General features: G+C 43.6%; 1 protein-coding gene across 2 annotated transcripts in view; it reads right to left on the bottom strand.

Annotated features, from left to right (window-relative positions):
- Window positions 1-11,898, bottom strand: part of Casp8 (caspase 8) — a 29,831-nt gene extending 17,933 nt beyond the window's left edge. The window contains exon 1 of one of the 2 annotated variants that reach the window (XM_051190272.1): window positions 11,280-11,898. The gene's annotated coding sequence lies outside the window, so the exon portion shown is untranslated. Of the gene's footprint in view, window positions 1-1,022; window positions 1,166-11,279 lie in introns of those variants that run through there. The other variant, XM_051190271.1, reaches the window with a different exon arrangement.
- Between the last annotated feature and the right edge of the window lie 4,647 nt (window positions 11,899-16,545).

Genomic DNA, 16,545 nt, shown 5'->3' with positions numbered 1-16,545 from the left:
GAGTCACAAGTGTACTGGAAGTCTTGTTCTATTTTGTATTTTATTTGCTGGTGTGTGTGTGTGTGTGTGTGTGTGTGTGTGTGTTTTAAACCTGGCCAGCACTTAACAATTACAAGTTCAAAGTACAACAAATAAGAACTGTTGGGCACTCAAGGGAACAAACTTATAATCCCATTCCTTACATTAAAATACCCTACTGGGGCTAGAGAGATGACTCAGCAATTAAGAGCACTTGAAGCTCTTGCAAAAGTGAATTCAGTGCCCAGCACTCACAACAGGTGGCTCACAACCACCTATAACTCCAGCTCCAGGGACCTGACAGGCTCCTCTGCCTTCTGCAGGCACATCCGCTCATGCATACATACCCACACAGACACACACACTTACACATAATTAAGAATCCCCTCTCTATAGAAACATACGTGCTCTACTAAGCACATTTGTAAAATGTAGCCTTGAACAGCTTGATACACTCAATGGCAGACTGGCTACACTTGGCAGCATGGTGTGCTGAAACAGCATCCAAGCAGTATTGGTAAAAGTGAAAAACAAATACCATAAAACAAAGAAATCATACATATGCTTTGTAATAATACTAAATAATGCAGAAGATTTCTGTAAAATACTAATAATGCAGAGATATTCTGTAAAAACTAAAATTAGGGAAGTTCTCAAGCAATCATACCAAATTCCTGATGAATAGTGTCCCCTGTGCAGCCTGAAGGACCAGGGCTTGGGGCAAAGGAATAAGGACAGGAATTTGCCCTTCTTTTTATAGATTTCAGGGTAATATATGCCGATATTATTTTTGTAAATGAAAGTGCTGTCTTCGAAACCAAGTATGGTGGCTTACACATACAGTACAGATCATCTGAGGAGTTTGGCAAATTCCAGATTATCTTTAACAACTATAACTACTATGGTATGAGACTCTGCCTTAGAAAAAGCGAAGTGTCGGAGAAGGGGCAGGGAAGGGAGGGAGAAGGAGAGAGAATATGAAAATGAAAATAAATAATACTGACTGGGTGTTATTGTGTTAAAGGCTGTATGAGGTGGAAGACAAGAAGTGAACTTCTGGGAAGTCCAGGGCAGGACAGGAAGTACCTCTCAGACAAGGCACCAGCACCTGGATGCTTTAAAAAAAAAAAAAAAAAAGTATTAGAACCCAAGTTCTTGACAGAACTGGAAACTTGCCTTCCCCCCAAACAGCAGCAGCTCCCACATCTCTCATAGAAACCCAAAGAGTGAACAGACAGAGCATGTGACAGATTGTAGCGGTACACACCCCTCTCTCAGTAGAGAACACATGCCCTTCACAAAGACACAAAGTAATCACAAGAGCCACCACAAGGACAATCTATGTAGACTCCCCCCAAAGCAGAAACAAATAACTCACAAGAAGAGTGACCCAAACACACTACACAAAGGACAGCAAGCTTGACTGGGCTCTTAAAGACACAACACTGTTTTAGGACAATTGCTCAAACTTGAAAAGAAGGAGGCAGGGAAAGAGGAGGGAGGGACGGAGGGACAGATGGACAGAGGGAGGGAGGGACTGAGGATCCAAGAGTTGACCCTTTGAACAGCACTGTGTTTGCACACGCACGTGGTTGACCTGCACTCCACGGGGTCAGAAGACAAGTCTGTATTACTGGTTCTCTTACTGCACCCTTCCCATAGTTTCAGGGGTCAAACTCAGATCGCCAGGCCTGCCCACTCAGCAACCATATTAGCTGATCCATGTCACCACCTCACAAAAATAAGCCACATTTTAATCCCAGTACTCAAGAGGCAGAAACAGGGAGATAGATCTCCGTGAGTTCAAGGCCAGCCTGGTCTACAGAGTGAGTTCTATGACAACCAAGGCTATACAGAGAAACCCTGTCTAGAAAAAAACAAAATAAACCAACAAACAGTAAACAAATTACAAAATAAAATGTGTATGTTACGAGCAGTTTTCCCACCAGCCTGGTCCCAGAGCCACGTCAGCCCCAAATAACACAGAGATGCTGTATTAGATATAAAGCTGTTAGCCTGTTACTAGTGTTTCTTATTGGCTAGCTCTGTCTTAAATATTAACCCATTTCTATTAATCTAAGTGTTTCCACATGGTCTTATCTTACTGGAGAGAGGGTCTAGACCTTCTTCTCTCAAGTCCCTACATCTTGACTCTCCACTACATCTCCCAGAATCCTCTTTGTTTCCTAGTCCCACCTATTTTGCCTTCCTATTTGCCAACAGTGCTTTATTCATTAACCAATAAGAGTAACATATTTACAGAATAACATCTCCCAACACATGTAAATGATCTTGCAGTGGTAAAAATAAATAAATAGAAAAGAAAACCTAAAAGCCATTAACCCCCCCAAAAAACACCCAATCTTTTCTTTAATAAATAAAATATTTTATAAAAAATAATCTAAGTATGGTCAAAGAGTAGGGGAGAAAGAGTCATCAGGATTAACATATAGAAGCCATTAGGCAAAGAGATCAGAAACCGGTCCCCACCAGGGCTCCATGTTACAGAACAGAGCAAGCACCAGAAAAGCCCTTCACTCTCTAGTAGAGATGGCAAGCACTGTACAATTAACCTACAAAGGGTCCTGAGCCTGCCCCTACCCCCGTGGACCTGTCCCGACCCTGTAGCTCACGTCCTCCCACAGGATCGCCTTTCTCTTCTCTAATACACTTTTTTTTTTTTTTTTAATCACAATCCGTGGTCCAGTTCTTTGTTCTCTGGCACAAGAATGTGGACGTCTCAGCCGGTGCTCTCCGAGACCTCGAACCCTCAGACTCACACTTAAAACACAAACATAATTTTAAAATGAACTTTGTAATGGGGGAACGCATCAATATTATGATTGTTTTAAATGGAGGAGGAGCTCATTTTCTTGTTTCCCATTACATCAAATTAAAGAGAGAGTCAGAACAGGAACCCTGGGCATGGTGGCCCATGCCTGTAATTACAGGCCACCTAAGCTACAGAGCAAGACTCTGTGTCCAAAAAGGTGAGAAAAATCAGTATCCCAGTGTATAAATAGGTACGGCTCAGAGAAGGCAGTTCAGAGGTTAAGTGCAATGGGTAATTTCAGACCAACAATTTTTCACTCTTCAGAAAAAGTAATGCTCACTTCTTTAAAAAAAAAAAAAAAAAAAAAAAAAAAAAAAAGGCAACATCTATAACGAGAGGCTAGTTTTCAACCATCGCACTGGCAAATTAAAACAGGTAGGTGGGCAATTTCATCATCAAGACTGTAGAATGCAGTTTGGCCTCCACATTAACTTCGAGGGATTTTTCATACTTAAATGTAAGTGACCTCAGAACCAAAACTCAGTACAATGACTGCATGGCAGTCTTGCTTAAAACAGCAGAGCAGAAACAACAGTCGATTAGTGTCAGCTACCATTCACGAAGGTGAGTTTGCTGTTGAAGATGATGGGAAAACCATGCCATGCTATTTATGAGCTACAGAATACATGAGTGGGTGCACTCACACAGGACGTGTGTACCTGTGGGTTCACAGGAGGCTCTGACGCTCACACCAAGTGCTTCTGTCTTGTCTAAGGAGAGTGGAATCCTGACCTCGGCATGGGCATGGAGGGACAGAGGTGGGATAATGTCAGTGAGCCTGGCCTTGCCCGTTGGCAGTTGGTAGTTTTACCAGACTCCATTTGTTAGCTCTTCTAAATGTAACTGAACCTAAGTTAAACATCTATTACAGACACTAACTTAGGGCCAGCTGTGTTTATTAGCATTAGGTCAAACCTCCTTAAATTTTAAAGAAGTTTAATCTCTGTTAAAATCCCATTTAACAGGGAAAAATTCACAAGAAAAAGAAACAAGAATTCCTTCTTTCCTTTATTTTTTTCTGATAAAAGTAATTACTTATTTTAGAAAAATATTTACAAAAATAAGATTTAAATTACCTGTAATTCCACCAATCAAAAATAAACATCTAGTAATATTTTACTGCTTTTTTACCATCTACATGGTGAATGTGTGTGTGTGTGTGTGTGTGTGTGTGTGTATGTGTATATGTATACGTGGTTTCTTTAACTGAGTTTTTCTGTGTAGTCTTGGCTGTTCTGGAACTCACTCTGTAGATCAGGCTAGCCTCGAACTCACAGAGGCCTGCCTCTGCCTTCTGAGTGCTGGGATTAAAAACACGAGGTACCACTTATTTTCCCACTAATAATATTGAAAGTACATTCGGGTGTCTTTTTTCTTTAAAGCACAGATTTTAATATCCATAAGGCAATTACCATATGGACATAATTCACATAACCAGGCCTTATCAATTTTTAAAGATAATTTATTTTTATTTTATGTGCATTGGTATTTTCCCTGCATGTCTGTCTGTGTGAGGATGCCAGATCTTGGCATTACAGACAGTTGTGAGCTACCGTGCAGGTGTTGGGAATTGAACCTGGATCCTCTGGGAAAGCAGTCAGTGCTCTTAACTGCTGAACCATCTCTCCAGCCCCGGCCTTATTAGATTTAGGATGGCATGAAAGTGCAAATTTCTGAATGTACTCCTACTTCCTTAGGATATTTTTTCTGTAAGTAATATTACAAGATCAAGAAATTACATTAATAAGCCTTTTCAGATGTCAAGTATTCAACAGCATTTTCTCTTATTTTAAAGTTTGTAATTGTTTTAATTGGCTAAGCATGTTCTTAGACTATTTCCTATATGTATATGTGTTTACCCTTGTCACCCTCCCTCCTCCTCACAAGCTCCCTTCCTACATCCATGTCTTTTTAACAGCATTTCCTGACAGAAAAACAAAACAAAATCACCCACCCATTTTTATCTGCGGCCACAATGACACTGAGTTTTGACACAATGTGACTGGCCTCTGACCCTGTGCCCATCATCTTTGCAATAATGTAACAAACAAGTCTTAACTGCTGACAGGAATCTTCCTTGGCTTCCCATGACACTCCATGGCTTATGACAGTCAGTCTTGTTTGGCTGTTTTTGTTTAGGTCACACTGTTTCTCTAGTCATGGCACCCAAAAGGCAGTTTCATGGAATTTAAGAGATCATTAAAAAAAAAAAAAAAAAAAAAAAAAAACACTACTAGGCTGCCTGTTAAGAACAGGGGCCGCACTGTGATCTCATTTTTGTGGGACCTAGACTGGCAGGCTGAATTCATGGGAAGTTAGCATTGTTGGTATTTTTAAAATAATGCTTGCTGCTATGTTCTTCTGTTCCTGAAAACACCTCACAGAGAAAGTATAGAAAACTATAAAAATAAAAAATAAAATAGAAATCTTTTTTTTTTTTTTTTTGAGACAGGGTTTCTCTGTAGCTTTGGAGCCTGTCCTGGCACTTAATCTGTAGACCAGGCTGGCCTCGAACTTACAAAGATGCACCCGCCTCTGCCTCCCGAGTGCTGGGATTAAAGGTGTGTGCCACCACCACCTGGCAAAATAAAAATCTTTTAAATCTTATAATTTTGAAAGAATTCTCTGGTCACATTTGGCATTTTATATTGAAATTCATTCACAATTCTACATAAGTATGAATAAATTTGAGAAGTTTGTCACATTATGTATATATGCTATTATTGTCAAATAATCTCATTAAATATATTTGCACTATATGATATACAAGAACATTTAATATTTTATATATGTATGACCCACAATATTTAAATGGAAGTAAATGTTTGTTCTGACATGCAAGTGTTCAGAAGCATCCACAGCCACATACATTTCTCTTAACTGATTTTACTGGAAGTTTCTGAAGAAACTGTTACCGCAGTCTTCATTCTACTATTGCACTGAGTCACAACTTAGATCTCCTAGTCTGACTTGGGCTCAGATTCACATGTGTCACTCAGGGACTTCATCAGCACACACCATAAAAACGTGCAATGTTTGTATTATCAGCCAGCCTATTCCAGCTGCTTAGTGAATTTCAGGCCAACAAAAACCCCAGAGAGATAGCACATGAAGAAAACACACACATACCCACTGACATGCATACGTACTCATAAAAGTTATACTTTTATATTCTAATTATTATTGGATGCAACAGAGAAAGACAATCATATTTTCAAATAATCAAAATTTCCAGAAATATTGAGTTAAAAAAAGAAAAGCAGAGAAAGATAATCATATTTTCAAATAATCGAAATTTCCAGAAATATTAAAAGTTAAAAAAGAAAAACAGGAAAAAGCTATTGGTAGAATGGGAAGCTTGTGGCTGGCCCTCTACTGAGGAGCAAGCACCAGCCTAGGTTAGAGCCGAGGCTCACTCGAGCTCGGCCACAACCTCACCTCACCAGCCAATTTACTGTGCCTAATCACACTCCTTCCTTGAATAATCAGGCACAGCCCGTTCCTCCCCATGACTTTGAGAACTACCTCCAAGATGGGGTGGGGGCATAAAATGAAACTCGCTGAAGTTTACAGTCATCCAAAGCCTCTTAGGCCAAGTGTAACTGTTAGTGTGGCCTCTACCACCAGGCAAGTCAGCTCCCAGAAGGGGTACTCTAAGCTCTACCTCCCCTAGATCCCAGAGGTGTTCCATACATCTCAGCAAAGGCAGTCAAACCCCAATAAAATGCACAGCCAACCCCATAATTTTCTAATTAAATGTAAGTCGTCACTTCCCTCTTAAGACGATTAACCTCGCCGCTGGCACAGGTTTCTGAGTTTTTATGTGTGCTTCCTTATTGTTTCCTTCTCTGGACTGCCCTGTTTCTTTTTTAAAAGAAATGACAGGCACCTCGGTGCTACTCGGTGCGAGAGTGGGTGCCTTTCAAATTGCTAAAATTGTGTTTGGGGTGTGCATGTGTGTATCAGAAAATGTGTTGTGGAGGAGGTGCAGGTAAGTGGATCAGGAAATGGAGCAGCCAAGTCAGTTGAAATTTTAAAATTTTGTTTCTGTTCAAGGAGGGGGGAGCCTTCAAATAGACGTCTGTACTTAACTACATTCCAGAAACATCCAGAAGAGCATCGATGGGGGGGGGGGGTCAGAAGACTCACAGAGGACAGCAGGCAGCTACCCACATAGATAAAGCTCAGGCTTCCCTTCCAGTACTCAAACCCAGAATCCCTCTACAGCGAAGCCTAGAAAGTTCCAGAATCATGATCCTTCCCCCCATTAAAAGCCCAACTGACCTTATCAGAAACAAACCCGAGGTCTTCACAATGGCACCTGGCTCCCAAGCCCCTTCTCTGAGTTACGTGGCAGGCAGAGGGAAACCGAGTGCTGGAGGTCTCCTTTAGTACTTCCTGCTCTCCTGGCACAGGCGGTTCACAGAAGGCGGGAGGAGGATGGCTAAGTAGACACTGAATGATGAACATACTCCTCCTCCACTCTCCTGTTAGTCTCAAGACAGTTTCACTTCTACATTCATGCCGTTTTCACGAGTTTATGTAACTATATAAAACTAGGAACCACAAATGATAAAAGCAAATGACATTTGACTTTGAGATTGGCTCAGTTTACTTACTATGATTTTGGGTTTTTGTTTGTTTTTTGTTTTTCCTTTTTTTTTTTTTTTCTTTTTTCTTTTTTGTTTGTTTGTTTGTTTGGTTGGTTGGTTTTGGTTTTTGGAGACAGCGTTTCTCTGTGTAGGCTAGCTGTCCTGGAACTTGATCTGTAGACCTGGCTGGCCTCAAACACAGGGATCCACCTGCCTCTGCCTCCCAGCTGCTGGGATTAAAAGTGTGCACTGCCACTGCCCAGGTGGATTTTACTTTTTATGCAAGATTTTAAATATCTAAATAAGCAATTAAGTACTCTGTTCTTTATGGCTGGAAATCTCTCTCTCTCTCTCTCTGTGTGTGTGTGTAAAATGCCACATTTTCCTCATCCATTCCTCTATTTTTAATGGTCATGTTAGTTCTATAATTTAGCTATTGTGAATATGGATGTGCAAGTATATCCATGATATGTTGATTTAGAGTCCTGCACATAATAACACATGTGCACATGGAAGACCTGTTGTTAACTTTAGGAACAACCTCAATTTTGATTTTCCAGAGGCTAGCCCAGCTTACATTCCCATCAGAAGGGTCCCTTTTGTCTAATTTCTTTCAAGCATTTGTTGTTATTTGTCATCTTAGTGGCTGCTATTCTGACAGGGATGCAATGGATTCTCAATGTACTTTAATTCACACGTCTCTGATGGCTAGTGAAGTGGAACACGTTTTCATTGTTTTTAGCTACTTGTATTTTTTAATCGTTTGTTTGTTTGAGAGTGAGGAGCATCCTTGCCACTTGTGGGAGTCAGAAAACAACTTCCTGAAGTTTGTCCTCTTCCATCTCTTCCATCGTTTGTGTTCTAGGGATGGAACTAAGGTTGTCTGGCTTGATGGCAAGTGTCTTTGCCCCCTCAGCCAACCTCCAGGACCTTTATTTCATCTTCTGAGAACCACTGTTCATTTCATTAGCTCGTGTATTAATTGGGTTGTTTCAATTCTTATTGCTTACTGTTTTAGTTCTTTGTATAGTCTAGATGCTAATGCTTTGCCAGATGTACAGTGTGTAAAGTGTGTAAAGATTTTTCTCCCATTCCAAATGCTGTCTCTTTGCCCAGTTCAGTATACAGAAGCCTTTTGGTTTCATGAGTTCTCCTTTGGCAACTGTTGGGTATATTTAAGTAACACTTTTCAATAATAAATCTGAATACTAGAAGTCCAAATCTCACAATTAAAAGACACAAACTTCAGATTGAATTTAAAAAAAAAAAAGACCAAAACCAGGATCCATCTATTTGTTGCTGACAAGACAAACAAGCAAACAAAAAAATGCACATCAACAACAAAGATAAAAAAAAAAAAACCCTGCCTTAAAGGTAAACGGGTAGAAAAGGATGTCCAAGCAAATAGGTAGAAAAGGATGTCCAAGCAAATGGGTCTAAGGAACAAGCCAGTGTCATTGTTATCGCCTTTTTATATTTCAGCGCCTTCTTTTCCTACTTCAGGATGTTTTTTTTTTTTTTTTAATTCATCTATCTATCTACTTATTTATTTGGGTTTTTCAAGACAGGGTTTCTATGAGTAACAGCCCTGGCTGTCCTGGAACTCACTCTGTAGATCAGGCTGGACTTGAACTCACAGAGATCTGCCTACCTCTGCCTCCCCAGTGCTAGGTATTAAAGGGGTGTGCCACCACTGCCTGGCTCCTATTTTTCAGGGTTTTAAAGCTTTTTCTGGATTTGTCATTACGAGTGCAATGTTTTCACTCTATAACTATTGGTAACACCTCTGATGGGACTTTGAGGGTCTTCCAACGCCCACAGCTAACTCTGCTACACAGGGATGCTCTCTTTGGTCCCAGTTCAATAGTTTCCGGTTACCACTCCTTAAAGAACTCTAAAACCAAAGGCTTCCTACAGCAATCTCACTAAATTCAAACCCTGGCCCTTCACCATGTGAACAAACACATAAGCTCTCTGCTGTGAATTAGTTAAAATGTTTTCTGTTGTTAAAAGAAGGGGAAAAAAACTTTAAAACTATGTTTTCTGCCATCTAATATAGAATGTAAGTTTTCACAGTAAAGAGCCCCAGCTTCACAGCTGAGATGATTAACGAGACATCTGAAAGTACCTCTGCATCCAGGAGGGGTGAGTAAAGGTGACCCCATGATTGCAGTACCTTTAGCTGGCATTTGATTCTTCCCAAGAAGCTGGGCAAGACCACAATAACAGAATCAAATCCTGTTTGTGTTTCAATCCACTCCAGGACTTGCTATGGTTTCCCTGAATCCTATACAACCTCTACCCCAGTTCTGGCCCATTCATTCCTGAGAACTTCCTGTCCAAGACCATGAGCTTCCTGAGGGCAGCAACTGCAGCTTTCACGGTAATAACTGAACCACACAACTGCCAGAAAAATCACCAAAGAAAATAAACTCTGCAAAGGTGCAACTAGCTATGAACATGAAGTTCCCTAACAGGCACCACGTCCACGGAAGCATAGGACGGCATAGTAAATGAATCAGCAAGCCTGGGAAATGGCGAATAAAACAAGATGCCCATTTTCCTACTAAAAATTTTCATGCTGGAAGCTTCAAAACACTACCCAGGCTGCTGGAGAAGCCATATTAGTTCCTGGGGTGGATTTATCCACAAACAGGATTTGATTTTCTTACTGTGGCATAAAATCAAGCACCAGCTGAAAGGCCTGGTGTCATGGGGCCATCTTCTCCCGCTTGAGTGAAGACACGGAAGACACACAACCGAGACCGGCAACCCCTATGTCCACAGTCGAGTCCTTTTGTCGACTTAAATAGGATTTGTAAGAAATGAATGTTAATCATCCTAATTTGATCACTACACTATTTATAAAAAACAGATTTGTTGGGGCTGGAAAGATGGCTCAGCAGTTTAAAGAGAACTTGCCAGTCTTGCAGAGTGTCTTTTCCCAGCACCCATATAGTGGCTTAAACTGTCTGTAACTCCAGTTCCAGGGGATCTGTCCCCCCACACCAGTGCACATACATGCATGCAGGCAAAACACTCAGACACATAAAATAAAAATAGAAATTAAATTTTGTTTTGTTTTGAGACAGGGTTTCTCTGTAGTTGTGGAGCCTGTCCTGGAACTCACTCTGTAGGCCAGGCTGGCCTCAAACTCAACTGAGATCCACCAGCCTCCAGAGTGCTGGGATCAAAGGCGTGTACCACCATTGCCTGGCAATAAATCATGTTTTAAAGAAGGAGACTGAGACCTAACCAAGCAGAAGGAACATGGAAGGGCTCCCTTAAAAAAAAAAAAGTAAGAAATATTAATATGACTAAAGGATAATTACCAACACCTACTGTACTTAAAGCCAGCCACTGTTGTAACTGCTTCAGGCATATTGAAACATTAGGGGTCATAGGTGTCTGTGTGTGTGTGTGTGTGTGTGTGTGTGTGTGTGTGGTGTTGTTTTAAGTTCAGAGTTTAAAAGTTCAAGTGGGGGGCAAGACTGGGGAAAGGGAAAAATGGAGAGAGAATTTGGGGGTATTAGGGTTGGGAGGTGTCTTTTAAGAGTTGGGAGGGGCATAAAACGCGGGAGGACACACAGCAGAGGCGGGAGGACTCCACAAGGTGATGTCACCGAATGATTAACTCCGTTCCAGGCTTAAAAAGAAAGTAAGCCTAAGAAGTTGTATTAAGTTTTCTGGAGAGGTGGCAAGAAAGGCGCTGAGGGTCCTGAGGGCGAGGGAGGCACCTCAGTGGCTGTGTTTCGGGAAGTGGCAAGCGAGATCACCACCGAAGCAGCTGCTGGCGGGCTGGTGGGGGTGGACCGAGGCCGCGGTGCCGCACTCACCTGTCGGCAGAGTCCCGGCTCGCGGATCACAGCTCCGGGGCTCGCGGATCACAGCTCCGGGACCCGGCGGCCACAGCTCCGGGGCCCCGGGCGAGCGGCTATGGGACGAGGCCCGCCGCAGGCCGCTGCTAGCTTTTGCTTTCCGAGGCTCCACGCGGCGACCGAGTCCCTAGGGCTGCGCTCACTTCCTGTTCCCACGCCCGGCCACGGTGTACTAGAGATTCCAAGAATCCAGGTTTTAAAACCTGATCACCCGAGGTCAAGGGCCCTCCGCAGAAGGGCAGGCTCCAGCCTTCAGCAGGAGGAAGAAAAACTTGCAACTGAAATAGCTAAGCGAAAACTTTACCCAGAGAACAGAATGACTCATGCCAGGACTAGAGATGCTGAGTTAATCATTAGCTATAGGCTGCCTCACTGTCCCACGCCTTAAGAGCTCCCGCCAATTCTTGAGGACACTTCCTCATTCTCCCCACCTCTCGCCCCCCTTTCTGAGACAGGATGGGGCTATGGGTGTGGGGTGGATTGTTTTCTTTGCATGCAGAAACCCTACACCTTGTAAATCCGGGTGGGTAAACCAGATAGATGCATGGTGCATGCTTGTAATCTCATCACTCAGGGAGGTAGAGGCAGGAAGATTAGAACTGGAGAGAGAGAGAGAGAGAGAGAGAGAGAGAGAGAGAGAGAGAGAGAGAGAGAGAGAGAGAGAGAGAGAGAGAGAGAGAGAGAGAGAGAGAGAGAGAGAGAGAGAGAGAGAGGCCAAGGCCAAATTTCCAACCTCTCTGAAGAAACTGATCTCACACTGTGCACCAAACTGCCAGCAATGAGCCAGAACTGCCCCTAGAAATCGTTCACACTGTAAAGTTAGATGTTCAAATGACTTCTGAAAGAGAGATTTTACGTGTGTGCAGTGGTCTAAGCTCACACTGACTTCATGGACCCCCACCCCATCACAAACACACACACACACACACACACACACACACACACACACACGCGCGCGCGCGCACACACACACACTTCCACCAAGATCGTATTTTAGGGTTGTTCTTGAGGTGTCACACTGGCCAGCCGCTGAGGTATCAGGAAAGTACACACAAAAGAAGGAAAGTCCTGGCTCCTAGCCACATTCTGGGAATTCATAGCAATCCATGTTTTGCAGCACTGAGCCAGGATTACGGAGCCCAGGACATCTAATAGACATATGGACTAAAATCCATCTACTACCACATACTAGCTCCCTTTCACAACACTTACGGTTTGGAGTCAGCCATGCGATGAGTAACAATTTAAACTGAGCTACAGAGTAAGAAGTTATCCAAAATTAGGGGGGTGGAAAAGAAATGGGGGGTCTTCCTGTCCTGAGACAACCACGTGCTCTGGGAATAAGTCAATAACCATAGCATGGCAGAGAGACGTGGGAAGCAGGGGCTAACAGGCCAGGGACCTTGTGTGCTGCTTGTCTCCTCTGTACACACACACACACACACACACACACACACACACACACCCTATACCAGGATTCACCCTAGGCAGCAAGGTAAGCTACATCTGCAGCCTCTTTATGGATTTTTCTTTAATGTATGTGTGTGGTGTATGGGTGTGTGTGTATTCGTGGACAGGGGCATACATGTCTGCACACACCTGTGAAGGCCAGAGAACATCGGGTGTCTTTCTCTATTGCTCTCCCCTTTGTCCCTTTGATACAGGGTCTCTCACTGAACCTGGAAGCTCAATACTTTTCTTTTGTTTGTTTGTTTGTTTCTCAGCAAGACTGGTGGTCAGCAAGGCCCAGTAAGCCTCCCATCTTTGTACAGACCTCTGTCTCAGTGTCAGGGCCACAGTTCATGAAGTCAGTCCCTGCACTAGTGTCAGGGCCATAGGCCATGCAGCAAGTCCCCGCCTGGGTGTTGGGGACACAGGCTATGCAGCCCCTGCCCCAGTGTTGGGGCTTTCTACCTGTGTGCTGGAGATCTGAATTTAGATCACTGTGCTTGCACACCAGTCTCTCTTACCCACCAAGCCACCCCTCCAGACCCCTAAGATTTCATTTTGAAATTCAGTCTGGGATTACAAGGCCAGGCTTGCTCTGAGTGTATTTTTAATCCCATATCTTCCAGACTGAGACATAATGAAATGTAAGATTACTATCAAGCCTATGTTTTAAAGCATGGATAAAGAAAAACAAGAAAATCAAAAGACTGGGGTGGCAGGAGTCTAATAGGAAAAGAGCCAGGAGTCACACACATACACAGACACACAGACACACAGACACACACACACACACACACACACACACACACACACACACACACGGGAGGGGTAGGGATGAGAATCACCCAGTTTCAGACCCATGCCTCACTCCAGACTGGAACGGTAGCAAGCTGTCGCACCCAACCTTGACCAGCAAGGAAGATGCAACTCAGGGGAGATCTTCTAGCAGTTTAATCAGGATCTTTGAACAAGCTTCTTCTTCTAACTCCGGGGAAACACCCACACAGGCTTAAATCCCCTTGCGCTGACCAACCCTAGTGAGCCACGTGGCTGCTTTTCTACAGAAGCAAGCAAGCTGAACAGGCTTAGCCAAATAAGGACTTGTTTATGACAGAGAGCGCTCACAAAAAGGCAGAAGCCAGTGCCATCTTTAAGGCGCAGCACTTCGAAGCTCTCTACAGTTCCCCCTTTTTGTTTTATTATGGCAACAGGCAAGGGTAGTGGTCTGATCTCTAGTAATGTAGTGGACATTGTAATGACCCTGAATCCTGGTAGTCAGCCAAGTCAGTGCCACACCCATCCGGTATCTTTTTCCTGGAGGTGGGGCCTCGGACACCAACCAACATGCAACCAGACTTGCCCTTCTCAGAGTTACTTGCTTCCAGAGTCAACTCGGAGTGCAGTGCTCAATTCTTATTCATGACTGCGAGCCATGCCTGGGGGTACTGCCCTGCCTCAATGGCTGTAAATGCCTGGACAAGCATAGCTGCATGCCGCCTCTGAGCAAGCCTCAGCCTGCAAAGGCACCACAGGCCCACAAAGGAGATAAACAGCAAGAGGATAGTCATGGCTCCCATTCCCGCCCACTCTTTCAGATGATCCATGGCAACAGCAAGCCATAATGACAATCCAGCAGCCAATCCTGCATCTACTCGTGTCGAGTTCACAGCGACGATGGCCACTCGAAGCTGTACCATTAAGTCATCAAAGTCAGCAGACCAATTTCCTAAGAGATGGTTAGACAATTGTCGTGACAAATTAGCAGCACGTGTAAAATTCTCATTCTGAACGCAGGTAACACACAAGCCTGGATATCTCATTTCACATCCCAATTGGGCCAGCTACCACAAGGTATCTATTTGCTCCTGCACCAGATCAATTCTTTGGTTCACGATCATAAGACCTCCTTTTAACTGAGCACCAATTATGGACTGAGCATCCAAGGTGGTGGCCACATTCTTGGACAATTCATTTAACTTAGAGGCTGTCTGTACCGATGTGCTCATGGCCAGGGCAGCCGTGACTGAACCCACAACTGCAAAAGAGATAGCTGCAACTATGCTGCTGTAATGCCAAAATCTCTCTGTCGTCTGAACACCGTCATAGCACTCGGGGCATCAACAGGCACGGGAATCCATCTAGGCAAGCGTGCAACCACAGCAAGGGGGAAATTCACAGCATCCCAGCATTGGGCAAAAAAGCAGGTCATAGTATCACAGACTAACTTTTCACTATCCAATATACTACTATTACTTACAATAATCACAAAAGGTGGCCACACACATACTGGGGTAGAAGAAAAGGTAGCATTAATATTCAATGACCCTACCCTTCTAGAGGAAGGATTGGTGCTTACTTGGCCGCTAGGTTGAAGAGGATTAGGTTTGAACCATTCACCAAAATGTTCAGAGGTAGACCAAGCAAATTCGGTCACCCCATGAACTCTGCCCCTTATCATAAGGAAAGGGGACAAATCTGTGCAGCTGCCATTAATGCAGCACAAGAGCCAGAGATCAAAAGGGTTGGAAATATCCACCTGCTGCGGATCCTGATCAGTAAAGTTTCTCCCAGCAAAGGTTTTATTGAAGGTGGTACTAATTCCTGGTGAAAAGGTAAAATACCCCTTAGTGGCCCAAATAACTTCTTTTGACTGACATCCTGTCCAGGGAAGGAAATCACTTCCTCGTTTGCTCGAACGAGGGGCCCACTTAGGTTGATGGGGTGCTTGCTTTTCAACATCACCCTTAGCTGGCCATCATCCACTTACCCAGGAGGCATTGACTTCCCTAATGGGGCCTCCCATGGTGGGCACATCAAACCAAGCTGCAGATTGATTAAATAACATAATGCACTGACTCTTATCACTAATATCACATAAAAGCATAGGCTTCCTATTAAAACAAAACTCCTATTTTCATTTATACTAGCAATCTCACTATCATAAGGCAAATAAGGTAAATCTAAGCTCTTATTAGTACTAAAAAATCGGGGAAACATTTTTGCATCATAGCGTATCGGCATGGGTCTTGGGAACACCGACAGGATCCCCATTGTGGCTCCATCTGCACTGTGGCCAAATCAGGCTGATGATCAACAGCAACAGCAGGCTCTTCATGTTTGTTGCACTTTCTTACAAACCTCTCCGGGACCCACAACGGTTCTTGGTGATCCTGGGGGGAAAACACAAACAGACCCTCTCACCCATGCCAACACTGGATCAGGACCATGCCATAACCTGGTGATCACGTCTTTCCATTTCACATAGCCTTTTAGGCTCCCTCCTTGCCGCCGATGATGATCAGCGGCAGAAAGGCCATCAACATCCAAAATTAAAAAATTGAGGGTAAAAAGGGCTAAAGATATTCTTTTCTTGGGAGTTTGGCCTTGGCCTATTCCCCCTTTTTGTTTTATTAAGCATTCTTTTAGGGTGCGATGAGCTCGCTCTACAATCCCTTGTCTTTGAGGATTGTAGGGTAATCCATGGACAAGCTGAACTTCCATTTGTTTGCAAAAGGAAGTAAATCTCTGAGCCATATAGGCTGGCCCATTATCAGGTTTTAGCTGTTGAGGTTTTCCCCAAGCCGCCCAGGCTTCCAGGCAGTGTCCAATGACATTACGGGCTTTTTCTCCGCTTAAAGGTGTAGCTTGTACCACACCTGAACAAGTATCCACAGACACATGTACATATTTCAAAGCTCCGAATTCTGAAATATGCGTGACATCCATCTGCCATATCTTTAGGGGCATTAACCCCCTAGGGTTTACCCCCACACCA

This window comes from Phodopus roborovskii, unplaced genomic scaffold (assembly GCF_943737965.1).
Source record: "Phodopus roborovskii unplaced genomic scaffold, PHOROB, whole genome shotgun sequence".
Classification (NCBI taxonomy): Eukaryota; Metazoa; Chordata; class Mammalia; order Rodentia; family Cricetidae; genus Phodopus; species Phodopus roborovskii.
This window is presented reverse-complemented; position numbering and strand designations above follow the sequence as displayed.